Raw genomic sequence first — 15,376 nt, 5'->3', positions numbered from 1 at the left:
ACCGTCCATCAGCACTATAACCAATGGGTCCACAGCTCTTGTATGTCCAATGGCCTTAAGATAAGCAATGATAGGTGTGTACAGTTGGTGTGTACAGTTGGTTGACTGTAGGACATTATAAACATTGGTACTAGGTGGGCTGTACTGTTGGTTGACTGTAGGACATTATAAACATTGGTACTAGGTGGGCTGTACTGTTGGTTGACTGTAGGACATTATAAACATTGGTACTAGGTGGGCTGTACTGTTGGTTGACTGTAGGACATTATAAACATTGGTACTAGGTGGGCTGTACTGTTGGTTGACTGTAGGACATTATAAACATTGGTACTAGGTGGGCTGTACTGTTGGTTGACTAGGACATTATAAACATTGGTACTAGGTGGGCTGTACTGTTGGTTGACTGTAGGACATTATAAACATTGGTACTAGGTGTGCTGTGGCATGTCTCGAGAGAGGTTATCTGCGGTGATGAATTCCTTCACTTTATTTCCCTCTAGCTCCATCACTTCAACAATAGGCCACCATATATTTCAGGCCTGACCTCATCTCTCCAGATATGTCCTGCTTGGTGCGAGAGTCTCTAGCTGTGTGCCATTTATAGGGAGGGAGGCGAGGGAACAAGGCCCAATGATTAATACTGTACCTCTCCCTCCCTCCCTCCATTCTCTTCTTTTCTCTCTGGTATACTGTCTAGGTTACTGTGTTCCTCCCTGCCTCTCTCATTCTCTTCTTTTCTCTCTGGTATACTGTCTAGGTTACTGTGATCCTCCCTCTTGTCTTTAGACCATTATTGATGGGAGATGAGACACATGACCTCCTCTGTCCTACTCTGTGACCTCAGTAGGACAGAGGGAGACAGAGCTTCTATTTTAGTTCCCATTCAAATGCTTTTCCTTTTGTCCACCACTCTGTCTTAGTTAAGTCTTACGGTGTTGATTTCCTTTACCCAGGATACCAGGATCACCTCCTTGACTTTACCCAGGATACCAGGATCACCTCCATGACTTTACCCAGGATACCAGGATCACCTCCATGACTTTACCCAGGATACCAGGATCTCCTCCTTGACTTTACCCCGGATACCAGGATCTCCTCCTTGACTTTACCCAGGATACCAGGATCACCTCCATGACTTTACCCAGGATACCAGGATCTCCTCCTTGACTTTACCCAGGATACCAGGATCACCTCCTTGACTTTACCCAGGATACCAGGATCTCCTCCTTGACTTCACCCAGGATACCAGGATCTCCTCGACTTTACCCAGGATACCAGGATCTCCTCCTTGACTTTACCCAGGATACCAGGATCACCTCCATGACTTTACCCAGGATACCAGGATCACCTCCTTGACTTTACCCCGGATACCAGGATCACCTCCTTGACTTTACCCAGGATACCAGGATCTCCTCCTTGACTTTACCCAGGATACCAGGATCTCCTCGACTTTACCCAGGATACCAGGATCACCTCCATGACTTTACCCAGGATACCAGGATCACCTCCTTGACTTTACCCAGGATACCAGGATCTCCTCCTTGACTTTACCCAGGATACCAGGATCTCCTCGACTTTACCCAGGATACCAGGATCACCTCCTTGACTTTACCCAGGATACCAGGATCACCTCCTTGACTTTACCCAGGATACCAGGATCACCTCCATGACTTTACCCAGGATACCAGGATCACCTCCATGACTTTACACAGGATACCAGGATCACCTCCTTGACCCAGGGCAGCCTCCATAGAAAGAGACTGATGGAGGGGTGGATTCAAGCTTTACATGTACTGTATAATGTATAGGGGATTTACTTATTCACAGCCGTAGACTTTGAGATTGTAACGTTTGTCACACACACACACACACACACACACACCTCAGCAGATTTAAAAAAAGATTCCTGCTAATGTAATTCATACTTCAAGATTGAGGGAGGGAGGGTTGGAAGGAGGGATGCTTGCGATGGAGGAAATGAAAGCGTGCTTCTGCTGCCTGGGATGTGGGGATGTGCTGAGCGCCCAGCCAGACTAAACACAGGAAATGAACTAAGGAAACACTCCCCTTCTCCTATCATACTGTACGCTCATCCCCTGTTCCCCTCTTTCCTCAACTGAAGAAGGGTTTATGGACGCACGCACACACACACACACACACACACACACACACACACACACACACACACACACACACACACACACACACACACACACACACACACACACACACACACACACACACACACACACACACACACACACACACACACACACTGTGGGTCACAGTGACCAGCAGGCATGACAATTATATGTCTGATAAATATTTTGCATCACCGTTCTCATCCTTGGAAAACATCCATTTTGAATCAGTCTACGCTGTACTGCAGTATAATTGAGAGTAATGAGAGTATAATGTGAGTTCTCAGTAGGCCTCTGTGTAAAGTATGTGTTTGGAAAAATGATACACCAGGAGAGGCTATGTTGATTGTGTTAAATGGTCTGGGCCTCCATCCATCCTCTTCAAAGTGGTGATGACAGAGATCAGAGTCTGTATCTCTCCTGGAAACATCCTGGAAACATCCCGGAAACATCCCGGAAACATCCCGGAAACATCCCGGAAACATCCCGGAAACATCCCGGAAACATCCCGGAAACATCCTGGAAACATCCCGGAAACATCCCGGAAACATCCTGGAAACATCCTGGAAACATCCCGGAATAATTTTGTGCCCGATGTGCTTCTCTACATAACGACAGTAACTAAGGACAGGAGTGTTTAGAACAGCATGGACGGACAGATGCTTAAAGGGGCAGTCTGTGATAAAATAAAAAATAAGCTGACACTTATTTAGATAGAACTGCTGATGGACTCGGGCTCAATGTAACCACTCTCATATCCATAAAACAAGCACATTCTGGGTTATGTTAGTTGAACTAAGTTGTATTCTCCAAGAATAAACAGCTATATAACCTTAATTTATATATCCAAAAATGGACGTACCAATCCCAGACTACAGCTTGAAACCAAGGTGATATAACTAAGCGGTGTTCAGAACTGCATGGCCAGTGAGCCTCTGAAACCAAAGTGATATAACTAAGCGGTGTTCAGAACTGCATGGCCAGTGAGCCTCTGAAACCAAAGTGATATAACTAAGCGGTGTTCAGAACTGCATGGCCAGTGAGCCTCTGAAACCAAAGTGATATAACTAAGCGGTGTTCAGAACTGCATGGCCAGTGAGCCTCTGAAACCAAAGTGTTAGTGACGATGCTAAACATCTTCACACATGATGGGAAACAAGATGAACCGCTGAGCAGAAAGACTGTAATGAAACACTGCTCTGTAAAGAAAGATTCAAGGCAAAAACGAATAGTGTGTGGTACGAGAATCTTTTCAATGTATAGCCTGGTCCCAGATCAGTTTGTGCTATTATTCCACTCCTTGCCACTCTTGCTTGGCATACAACAAGGAGCGGAATGATCGCACAAACTGATCTGGTACCTAAACTACTCAATTCCCTCAAGAAGCCAAAAACAAACTTTGAATCTCGTCAATCGTCTCTCAACTCTCAGTTCTCAACTCTCAACTCTCAGCTCTCAACTCTCAACTCTCAGCTCTCAACTCTCAACTCTCAACTCTCAACTCCCAGCTCTCAACTCCCAGCTCTCAACTCTCAACTCCCAGCTCTCAACTCTCAACTCCCAGCTCTCAACTCTCAACTCCCAACTCTCAACTCCCAGCTCTCAACTCTCAACTCCCAGCTCTCAACTCTCAACTCCCAGCTCTCAACTCTCAACTCCCAGCTCTCAACTCTCAACTCCCAGCTCTCAACTCTCAACTCCCAGCTCTCAACTCTCAACTCCCAGCTCTCAACTCTCAACTCCCAGCTCTCAACTCCCAGCTCCCAGCTCTCAACTCAACTCCCAGCTCTCAACTCAACTCCCAGCTCTCAACTCTCAACTCCCAGCTCCCAGCTCTCAACTCAACTCCCAGCTCTCAACTCAACTCCCAGCTCTCAACTCTCAACTCCCAGCGAACATTTTAGTCATCTCTAATACAGTAACAGGTATTAAATTAAATCAAACGATTAAGACCACATTGCAACGTAATGGGAACATTTCTCCTTCGTTCCTCCAGGAATAATGATGTTATTGGGTAATAATAACACATGTCAGTGATACTTAGGAGCCAACAGGCCTCCTCCAGGACCACCTAGTGGGGCCCTGACTGCCTGGGTGTGGGTGAGTGAGTGAGTGAGTGAGTGAGTGAGTGAGTGAGTGAGTGTGTGCATGTCTACCTATCAAGCAAGGAAACACCACATTTCATTCCTTTAAAAGGAAATGTATAAAGTTTCTGTTTCATTTTCCCCTTAGTGAGGGTCGCTTTCTCAAATAAGTGTGTCAAATAAGAACAGTGAGTGGTAGAAAAGCAGAGTGTTATTGTACACTTTGGGCATATTATGTTTGAAAGAACCAGAACACAATCCAGAAGACAAACACCAGAATGTTGTAGCATAGTAACAGACGACAGAAGAACAGAATTCCATTAAAGACTATTGGCTCGAGTCCGACGTATCAAAAACGAGTAATAATTCAAATCGTATGGTTCTTGGCTGCATGAAAACAGAGTCACTTTAGAACACCGCTTAACAGCAGTTTAATCAATTGCAGGTATGCGCTCGAGGTGATGTCATTCATCTGTGGTTTGGGGAGGGAAAAACTTTGCCTGTTCTCTCTTGCTAATGCTTGAGTCTTAAGCTGTGCCCCTATGGTGGGGCTACACACACACACACACACACACACACACACACACACACACACACACACACACACACACACACACACACACACACACACACACACACACACACACACACACACACACACACACACACACACACACACACACACACACACACACACACACACAGAGAGTGCTTATTGTGAGGCTAAACACACACAACCATACACAGATCAGATCCACTTACTGACTAAAAGCCCTGACAGGCTGTGTTCAGTGGCTGGTGAATATGGCTGGCTAGCCAGAGGGTGTTCACCTGTTATTTTCATAGACTCTAGACTCTGTAAAGCATACAGGTCTGCTCCCACAGACCCTTGACCCCTCTAGCTCAGTCCAGGCGCATGTCAGCGAGACCAACGCGATGCCATCTCATGACAGAGGGCGTCTTTCAATATCAGGTTATTTTTTCTCTCTGGCCGACCTCCTCGTTACATGACATTCCTGGTCATGATTCACATGTGTTGTCACAGGCCAGCTATTTCACAGAGTCACACATGCTAACTGGCCTTGCTTGTCACGTTACTGTGAGAGGTCAGAGAGTTGAACGCTTTAGGAGCCAAGTTTCCCTTCAGAAGAAGAAGCCAACACACAACTGTATTGCCCCTTTAAAATGTTTTGATGACACTGAAGTAAACACAGACTGTGTCCTAGATTTAACCCTATTCCCTAAATATGAAATGTATATCAAACCATTTGGAAATGTTGACCAAGATGTCAGACATTGGCCCCTTTATTTATAGAAAGACCAATACAGAGCACTACTTCTCACCAGGGTCCATAGGGCTCTAGTCAAAAGTAGTGCACAATATAGGGAATATGGTGTTATTTAGGAAGCACCCAAATTGACTGCAGTACATCTACAGTATTTAGAGGCGTCCATTGGGACCTGACTAGTTCATCGCCACAGCTTGATACGTGTACATCTATCCCGGCCTATACATTGGTTTCTGAAAGTTTAGACGCTTGCTGCGGTCACTGCTGGTGCCGTTTATTTGATATGCAATAAATACATTTCAGAAAAGGCCTTGGAAAGATAGGAGAGAGTGAAAGTGCAGATGGGCCTATCTTCAGATGTGCAAGTGCTTTTCCTGTTTTAAAATCACACGCCTATCTTTGTGAAACGCTGCAAGTTCACCACACCTTCCTCTCCCTGACATCATCAAACTCGGAGTACTAAATGCATATTTCATGAGGTAAAAAAAAAATCCCAGACAGTTTGGTACGGGGGCGACGGCAACTGTTTTGTTTTTCCAAAACGTATCAAATGGATGGATGGAGGGACTCTGAAACTAAGCCTGCTTACAAAGCGTTTTTACGGAACGGAACAAGCGATGAGAAACTCTGAAAGGGGACTATTTGCAGTTTCCTGCGATATGTCTCGGCTGGATCTGGGGTTTATATTATGAGTTAGCCTGCCTTCTCCCATAGTCATGTCTACATTAAAACAACACTGGCAGCATAACTGTATTACTCTACCTCGGCTCCCTCACACACACACACACACACACACACACACACACACACACACACACACACACACACACACACACACACACACACACACACACACACACACACACACACACACACACACACACACACACACACACACACACACACACACACACACACACACACACACACACACACACACACACACACACACACACACACACACACACACACAGCTCACCTCTGAGTGTCTCAATAACATCACTAAGACTTGCTAGTCACGGCCAGCCCAGTATTACAGTCCATATATATTTCAACACCTTCAGGAAATAAACCACTTTAATGTGTATAATGACGTGTGCATGCAACATTAGCATCCATAGGGTAATTGGCCGAGGCGCTTTGAGTAATGAAGTAATCTCTTGGTCTGATTGGCCTTAACATGTGGAACCAATACACACTATAAGGCTTCTGGGTCTTAGTTAGCATCACCTATTAGAAAGGGAGGGTGTGATTAGCATGTAGCACTAGCTATCAGATGTTATCAGAATAGAGGGACCTCAGGTGTGATAATGGTTGATATTTCCCTCAGAATGCTTTGGGGGATAAGGGGGGGTAGTTTTTCTTTTTTCTTGATGAGGGGGAGATATTTTGACGTGACACACGGAGACAGGAACTAAAGAGCTGAGGCAGCTGTATTGTGACCGCGGGTCCTGAGAGTCCCGCTCTAAAAGGTCACCTTTCAAACAGATCTCATCCATTTCCATAACTCTGTCAGTCCCAATCACAATATTAGGGCGCTTTTGGGACCACTAACTGGGATTAAAAGAAGCATAAAGGAAAATCAAGAAAGATAATTAAATGATGCAGTTTTCATTCAGCCAAGCCTATGAATGGTCCTGTGTGGTTCCGTTGGTAAGAGCCTGGCGCGCTAGCAACACCAGGGCCGTGGGTTTGATTCCCGCTGGGGCCACCAGCACAAAATGGTACGCACTCACTGTTGTAGGTCGCTTTGAATGAAATCATACGCCAAATGGCATATATTATGATGAATCGCGACCTTTCAGCTGTCAATATGGAGTTGATAAGTCTGAAAGTGATTCAAAAACATAGATACATATTCATGAGTATCTCTATTCATACTGTTCAGATGGATTCAGACAAAATATTAGGCTGATCACTGGTTGCTTGGGAAAATAAGTCTACGATGATGAAATGATCCAGTCATGATATGTCTTTTCTAAAGAATGGACAACTGGACATTGAAATTGCTCATCTTTCAAATTCATGGTTATCAACAGAAAAGATATACTACTGTAATATTTGTGGTGGCTTGAGTATGTGGGGTCATCAGTGTTAGACTTTCAAACAGCTGAATTACAATGACCAAATATTATAATTGAGTAACTTAAAACATACGGTATGTGTAAATATCCTAATCAATATGGTGCAGTAATAAGTAAACAACCCAGTAATCAGATATCTGTCACGATCGTCATAATAACTGGACCAAAGCGCAGCGGGATCTGGGTTCCACATCTTCTAATCCTATGTGAAACTCAAAGCAAAACAAAACAATAACCGAACAAACGAAACGTGAGGAAAATGCAGTGCTCACATGCACTACACAAAAACAAGATCCCACAAAGCACAAAGGGGAAATGGCTGCCTAAATATGTACCATAGAAAGCCTATATGCTGGGATGACATAATTATCATTATTAAAACCCATCATACAGTTGGATCACTTTACCCACCATATTTTAAAATCACAACAGAGAATAGCCTACAGTGTGGCTGCCCACTGTGTCCCCCCATAACAATGGTGTCTCAAGGGGGTGTTTGTGTGGTCAGGCAGCCCGGGTCTAAGTCTATGACAATGTCAACGGGCTTTACAACTGGCACCAGGGAACAGTCCCAACCCTGTCCTCTCCTCTATCCTCCCAGCTTCACTATAATAGTTTGGCCTTAGCATCCAACAACGCATTTAAAGAGGTAAACAATCAATCATGACCAAAATCCTACTTCTGGGAGGCTGGGAGCACTGAGCAGCGGGGGGATTTTGTATTTTATGTTCGAAGCAATTAAAGGGAAATGTGTTTTTTTTAAACGGTTGGCCATCTTAGAACAAAAGAGTGTGGATCCCTTCCTAGTCTCCGTCTCCGTTCTGAGCCTGGTATTTTCAGGAAAGTGGTGGCACTGCAGAGGACACAGTTCACTTTAGTTCAACTCCAGGTTAAATGGTCAGGCATGTTCTCTGAAGGCATCTCCTCTCTGCAACAATGCTCCCAGTTATTGGACAAGACATTGTTGCTTGGGGACGGATTAACAAAGAGTTCATCGGTGACGAATAGTCTATGCTAAGAGCAGTGAAAAATGTGTCTTAGCATTTTTATTTTACAACTAATCCTGTCTGCAGTTAGACAGGCAGAAAGAAAAGTGAAATACTGTTGTAATCCCTTCAAGTACATGCATTTATCTGAAAAGACAGACAGGGACATACTGTAGCAACCACAGAATTGTACAAATGCGTACAAGTATTATTGTTTCATTCTTACTATGAATGTATGAATAACATTAGTGGTAGTAGTAGTTGTAACCGTTGTGCGCTTGAGAGTCATACCACATTACCACAAAAACATCTACATTGTGTGCATTTGAGATCATTTTTCTTCTCTAAATGCGTTAGGTGGAGAATGATTACATCTCAGACATGTTATGAGACATCTGTCTAAATCTGCAGTGATGTAATTGTATAATTGCCCATGTGGAGCTCTTTCCTGGAATATGCTATTTAGAGTTGGCAGGAGGGATCAGCAAGCCTCTCGGACCACTCTCTAGCGGAGGGGAGAGGGACACATTAATATGAGGAGGTTTGAAAAATATTGTCCGCGCTAATCAAAAGACCGACAGGCCAATTAAGTCCTTCTCGTCGTTGGAGAGAATGTCCTCCGCTGACTGCAGACGTCTCAGCGAAACATGTTAAACGCTACAGAGAGTATCACAAAAAAGGCCTCAAATAAAACCAAAGCAAACTGAAATGTTAGCGTTAACGTGCTTGGAGGGTTTAGATGAATCAGTCGAGGAGCCATAGTTTTCTTACATTCTACTGGAAAAAGGCAAGACAAAGAGTTTAATGCACAAAGAGAAAACCAAACTCTTGTAGGACACAACAATAAATACACAACCCAAACCAGGATATTGAACCACGACTTACTGCACTAAACATTTTGGAGATATCACTCCTGACCTGCTGAATTTGATGGCAACTCTCCCAAAATCTCTCCAAATCTTCTTCTCTCCAGGGATAGGGAGGCGCCCCCGCCGCACATTACCGATGTCGTGCGAGCGTATAGCCTAAAAGGTATTGGCGTCTCCTCTTGCATGCTGGGTAAAGTGGAACCAGACGTGGTTGGACACCTGCGTGGTGTACGGTGGCAGGTGTCCTTCTAAGGTCTCCTCTAGCTCACAGTCCTGTAGTCATTTATCACCACTGTTATGTATGGAGCAGGACATGCTAGGGGAAATGACTGAACCTGACTCCCTTCCATCAAAGGACCTAGCTCTAACCTCCTGGCTCCCATGAAACATGCAATACTGATGCATCTACAGCGGTGTACATCACAAGACCTATAGGCTACACAAGGGGATGTCCACTCATTGTTAGGCTGATCCCCAATGTGATCTTTTAATAAAGCTTAGGTGATACAATATCGTTTTGACAGGTCACGAGACCCAACCTCCAGCTGTTTAACATGCCCAATATCCATAGCCTCATTTAAGGAGTATGAACCTCCTATTTAGGTCAATAGTAGCTTTGTATGGGATGACATAATAGTATATATATACTGTATATTACGTTAATATTATGAGTGACTAACTCAAACTGAGGCTAAAAACTGAGGCTGATGAAGTAAGGCAGTGTCTAAATAGCGATGTTTTATTAAAAGCTGTTAGCCGACTTCCATGCTTTCTTGTGCTGAGCCAAATAATGTAATGTGACGACATTGTAAATGTAAATGACTCCGCCATTTGATAGTCATCTTCAGCTCCCAAAGCTCCCACCTGCGGTGACAGTAAAAAAAAAGGTGCTTTTCAGATCCCCTCTGTCCCCCAGAAGGAGAAAAGACCTTAGTCAGATAGACTCACAGAGGGCGCGTAACCCCCTTCCTCCCCTGACAAACCATTAGTTCCAATTCACAAGAGAAAGAAATGTGGCTTTTTCAAGATTTGACCTCTCCTGTAGATAATTATCTTTTAATAGCTTTTTTCTTCTTCTCTTTTTAAAAGTTTTATTTTCGCTTAAAGTTCCTCTCTCGTGAAGAAAGGGAGGAAGAACTGGGACCGGACACATCCACAATCGTATAGTTCATGCTCTTTGTACATGTCACTCTCTATGGCAACCCGACAGGAAAATGGATTCTTCTTTGGCATTGCTGAAAAGGGGTAGAATAAGAAAAATGACCACCGGCTAATCCTTCCTCATGAAAGGGGAGGAAACTCTCTCTTCTCTTACAGAGGGGTGGGGAGGGGCAGAGAGAAATAGAGAGAGAGAGAAAATAGAGAGAGAGAGAGCAGGAGAGATTGAGAGAGAAGAAAGAGAGACACAGAGAGGGAAAGAGAGCGAGAAAGACAGAGAGAAATAGAGAGAGAGAGCGAGAGAGAGGACAGAGATAGGCAGGCAGACAGACAATAGAAGAACTGATCAGAAACATCAGCTATAGTCCAGGGCCCTGTGACTCAGCAGGTGGTCTCCGGCTGAGGTTCCAGACTGCAACGCTTGCCTTAATCCCCTTTTCCCCGTGTTCTCTCTCTCTCTACTAGCGTTCTGACCCCACGCTGCGATGAAGTTATCAGAGAATACAGCCTCCCTATCGCCCTGGCTGTGGCCCGTCTGCATTCTTCTCTCCTTCGCACATCAATACAGTGCTTTCATCAACTGGTATTATCTGCATGAAAGCCCAATAATATATACTCCAACTCTTGCCATTCAATCGCGTGAAAACATCATTTGAACCATGCCCCCTCTCTTTCCCCTCAACTGCCACCACCCGACCCGGGCTCTCTTCTCTCTTTCTTTGCAGAGAAAGAAAGTCTTAACCCAACAATATGTGTCGTTTCCAGAAGAGCCCTGTGAAGTGAAGACTGTTAAAAAGACATCGGTCCGGGTCACAAATTGACGAAGATGCACTTCTGTGGCCAGTCAGAAGAAATTACAGTAAATAAATACAGTATTTAATTACAGTACATCAATAGTGATGAATTTAGACGCACTACTGGTGACTTTTAACGAATAGCCTATTCAAATCACTTCAGCACAAAATATCTTGCATTCTAAAATTCATATTCCGTGAATGCAGACCCCGCCATGGTATCCGTTGCCCTACTTCGCTGAGATGCTGCTCTATTCATTGTCAAAACATTTTTGAAAGAAAGAACGGAGGGGGTACATTCTCAAAGTGATATGTGGGACAATGTTATTTCAAAGACTTCTAGTACTCTGAAAAACTCCGTTTCCCCCCCTCTCTCAATGGCGTGATGTGCACTACGCATACACACCAACGTGTCGGTGTGCATAATAATATCGTAAGAAGGTGTTGGCTTTGATTCGCTTGTTGCACACACGCTGATTGGCTAGTTGAGTTTGACATCAGCATTTTATTGGGTCTCGGAGGGCTGGGGTTTTCTCAACAGGAAGTGATGTAGGCAGAGGGCGAAGCCACCCCGGGAGTCTCAGGGATTACGAGTTGCCATGTGAGTGCAGGCAGAAATATGGATTCTACAACGACACTGGTTACTACCGGGGTTTTGAAATGCATCTATACATTTTTTCAGATGAATAGTTTTTATAGCATGAATTAGAACAATCTACTGAATAATTATTCAAACATTGTATTGCATTTGATGTAAAGTGTCATGGAATTACTTTAACAGGATGGAACGAATCAAATCAAATAGAAACGTTCTTACCAGGGAGTCGGTATGCCGCGTAAATGGAAGTCATCTGACCAATCCGATCCTCTTCAAAATCAAAAGAACCAATGGGGTTTATATATACTTTGAAAAAGAAAAATCCATTGGTCTCTCAGGAAAGCTCAGTATTGCTGCTTCGCTGTGCGTCTGGCGATCAGCTCTTCATCCTCCAATAAAAAAAGAAGAGAACAAACACTATTAGTTTTTTTTTTTTTTTTACAACAAATCACCAGGCCAAAGTAGTAGGACAAATGTTCGTCTGCATGTACACACCAATTACTTACTATCCCATGGAAGTAGGTTATTGAGTACACATTCCCCTTTACCATAATAACCTGGAATAATGAGCGCAGTACAGTATTTAGTGTCATTAATGTGGGAAACAGGTACTTTGTGTTTAAAAGATTTAGATGCACTACTGTAAAGTGGCTGTTCCACTGGATGTCATAAGGTGAATGCACCAATTTGTAAGTCGCTCTGGATAAGAGCGTCTGCTAAATTACTTAAATGTAAATGTAATGTAAAATGTGTTCAGAAAAATGAATGTGCAGACAGAACTGTGCTCCTTCACAGTATCCTTCACAGACATCGTTAGAGTGTATAGTGGTCATGTGACAGTTACTGTGCGGGATAGAACCTCCCTCCCCCTGATGAGGACACACTACAGGGAACAGATACAGCCCCCCACACAATTCTTTTTGATTAATGATCAGATTTATGGTAGTATGTTGAAATAGTAAGTTATTTTCACAGCTCGCTCTTTTGGCACAAAATGGTGTCCTATGAGGCAGACGAGGCCCTGGGATGCTACTTAGGACGGAGGACACTGGGGAGCCACGGGGAGAGTACAGTATGAATATGTTCCCTATAGTGTGTCCTCATTAGAGGGAGGTCTATCCTCCCCAGTCTCCTCCTCACTAACTACATTCCAGGGCCTCGGCGGCCTCATAGAACGGCCATTTTGTGCCAAAAGGACAAGCTTTGAAAACCCCTTAATATTTCAACATATTGTGCAACAAACTGTACATCTGATCATTCATCAAAAAAACCATCTCAGACAATTTCAGCAAAACGTTTCAGCAGCTGTGTTCTATCTGTGATGATTGCGCAGCATTTTAGAGTCCATTGATTATGGTTTGTGAGGATTTCCCGATGGTGTCTTTAATGTGATGGTTATCTTGCTGACGGTAGTTTCTTCGGTGGTAAGAAAGGCAATGGATTTGGGCAACATTTACCATCCATTATATCTAAAGGGATAAAGAGATACGGGGGAAGAGAGATGAGACAGGGATTTATTTACATCAGTGTGCGTTTTTGGGCTCTTTTTAAGGAAGGCGAGTACGAGGACAGTGGGGAAGGGGGAAGGGGGGTGAAGAGTGGTGGAGGGGGGGGGGGGGGGGGGGGTGAGGTAGGCAGGGTAGGCTCAGAGGAACCGTTGGCACCCCATGGGGATGGGATTTGAAGTTCCATGGAGGTGGCAGGGGCGAAGGGGGCAGAAAGGGGATTTGGGGGCGTTAGGAGAGAGACCCCTGCTAGGCTGAGGAGAACAGGAGAGGCACTGCTCTCTGCCTGATAAAGCAGGAGAACGACGCCTCTATTAGCAATAACCTACTACACCTACAAGGCAGATAGACAGAAAAAACAAAATGGCCGCTAAGAGCGTGCACTGGTTTTTGGGAGGGGGAAAGTCCATGCTGTTTGCTGTGTGGGTATTGAGGTTTTATCGTTCAGAGTCATAAAGAGAAAACATCCCGTCTAAAAACACAGGTTTCGAGCCGCTGAACCACAGAAGAAAGAAAATTACCTCAGTGACCAATATAAACTGCGATAACAGATTATTTGATATTAAAACACATACAGTCCTGACTTCAAAATTACTGAACATAATCCAACTTTTTAAAGTCTTATAAATCCTACTTAAATCAACAGCAAAGCAGCCATCTCAACAACATGTCTAAAATGGTCTATTTGATAACGAACCCCTAGTGTCTATGTCCTTATATATGTGGAGATTATTCCTGGGTTTTCTGTAAATAGCCCTCTCTCTTTACACTCAGTGTTTCTCATTTGGGAAATACAACAAATTCTGACACACGGGGCGACCGGAGCGTACCGGAGCGCTGGGAACGCAGCTTCTTGATTTTCTGCCTGGAAGAGGTTTGCGGCCGTGAATCCTGCCATAAAAATGTGGATCACATCATAAAACGGATGGGATTCGCGGCCGGCCCGAGGTGTCGACATGGGAATGGAGGCACTGAGGAAGCCATTTATGGAGGAGTATTAAAATAATGCACAGGGACGGGGATACACGGTGGAACACACTCTCGAGATGATAACCGCACCGCTGAGGAGCCTGGGAGATAAGAGTGGATACATACGAACACACACACACACACACACACACACACACACACACACACACACACGCACACACACGCACACACACACACATGCACACACACGCACACACACACAGGGGAGAGTTTTAACAGGCAGACAATAAACAGCTCAGGTATTTTCTAGACTAGCCTACTAATAATAGACTATTATTATGAAACCAATCAAGTGGTAACTCCAGTACCGATCAGTTATAGAGCGTTGAAACAACTTCAGATGGCCCGTTGTGAGTAGTGGTGTCGGTGACATGAAATGAGATATTGTTTGCATTCTCTGGGTAATTATTACATGGTCCTTGTGGTATTTTGTTTGCTTAAAAATATCACTACTACAGTCATAAGCGGTTCGCTGATTGCTGCCAAACGGGATTGAGAAAGCCAAGCCCAAAACAAATATTTCCCTCCCGCAGAAAATGAAACCACAACCCCTTTAATTATCAGAGCAACGTTACACCGAGCATAAGTCACTTTCACAAACCAATGATCATTGTTTGTGAGCTGTGTAATATATTTCCTACAGTACAGTCTTAAAGGGACGCCTTCTCTTCTCCCCTGGCTCTGTCTCACTGTGGGGATAGTTTGTATCCCGCTCCTTCTTATGTCCTGCTCAGCAGTTCTCATTCCAGAGATAGTTGAGAGATTGGGTGTGGAGGTGACACACACACACACACACACACACACACACACACACACACACACACACACACACACACACACACACACACACACACACACACACACACACACACACACAC

General features: G+C 44.3%; 1 protein-coding gene across 2 annotated transcripts in view; it reads right to left on the bottom strand.

The window, feature by feature from the left end:
- LOC129841128 (teneurin-3-like) overlaps positions 1 to 15,376 on the bottom strand; it is a 570,942-nt gene that overhangs the window by 229,167 nt on the left and 326,399 nt on the right. For both annotated transcript variants that reach the window (XM_055909241.1, XM_055909243.1), the window contains one exon: positions 12,223 to 12,392. The gene's annotated coding sequence lies outside the window, so the exon portion shown is untranslated. The remainder of the gene's footprint in view (positions 1 to 12,222; positions 12,393 to 15,376) is intronic.

The sequence above is a fragment of the Salvelinus fontinalis genome, chromosome 42 (assembly GCF_029448725.1).
Source record: "Salvelinus fontinalis isolate EN_2023a chromosome 42, ASM2944872v1, whole genome shotgun sequence".
Lineage (NCBI taxonomy): Eukaryota > Metazoa > Chordata > Actinopteri > Salmoniformes > Salmonidae > Salvelinus > Salvelinus fontinalis.
This window is presented reverse-complemented; position numbering and strand designations above follow the sequence as displayed.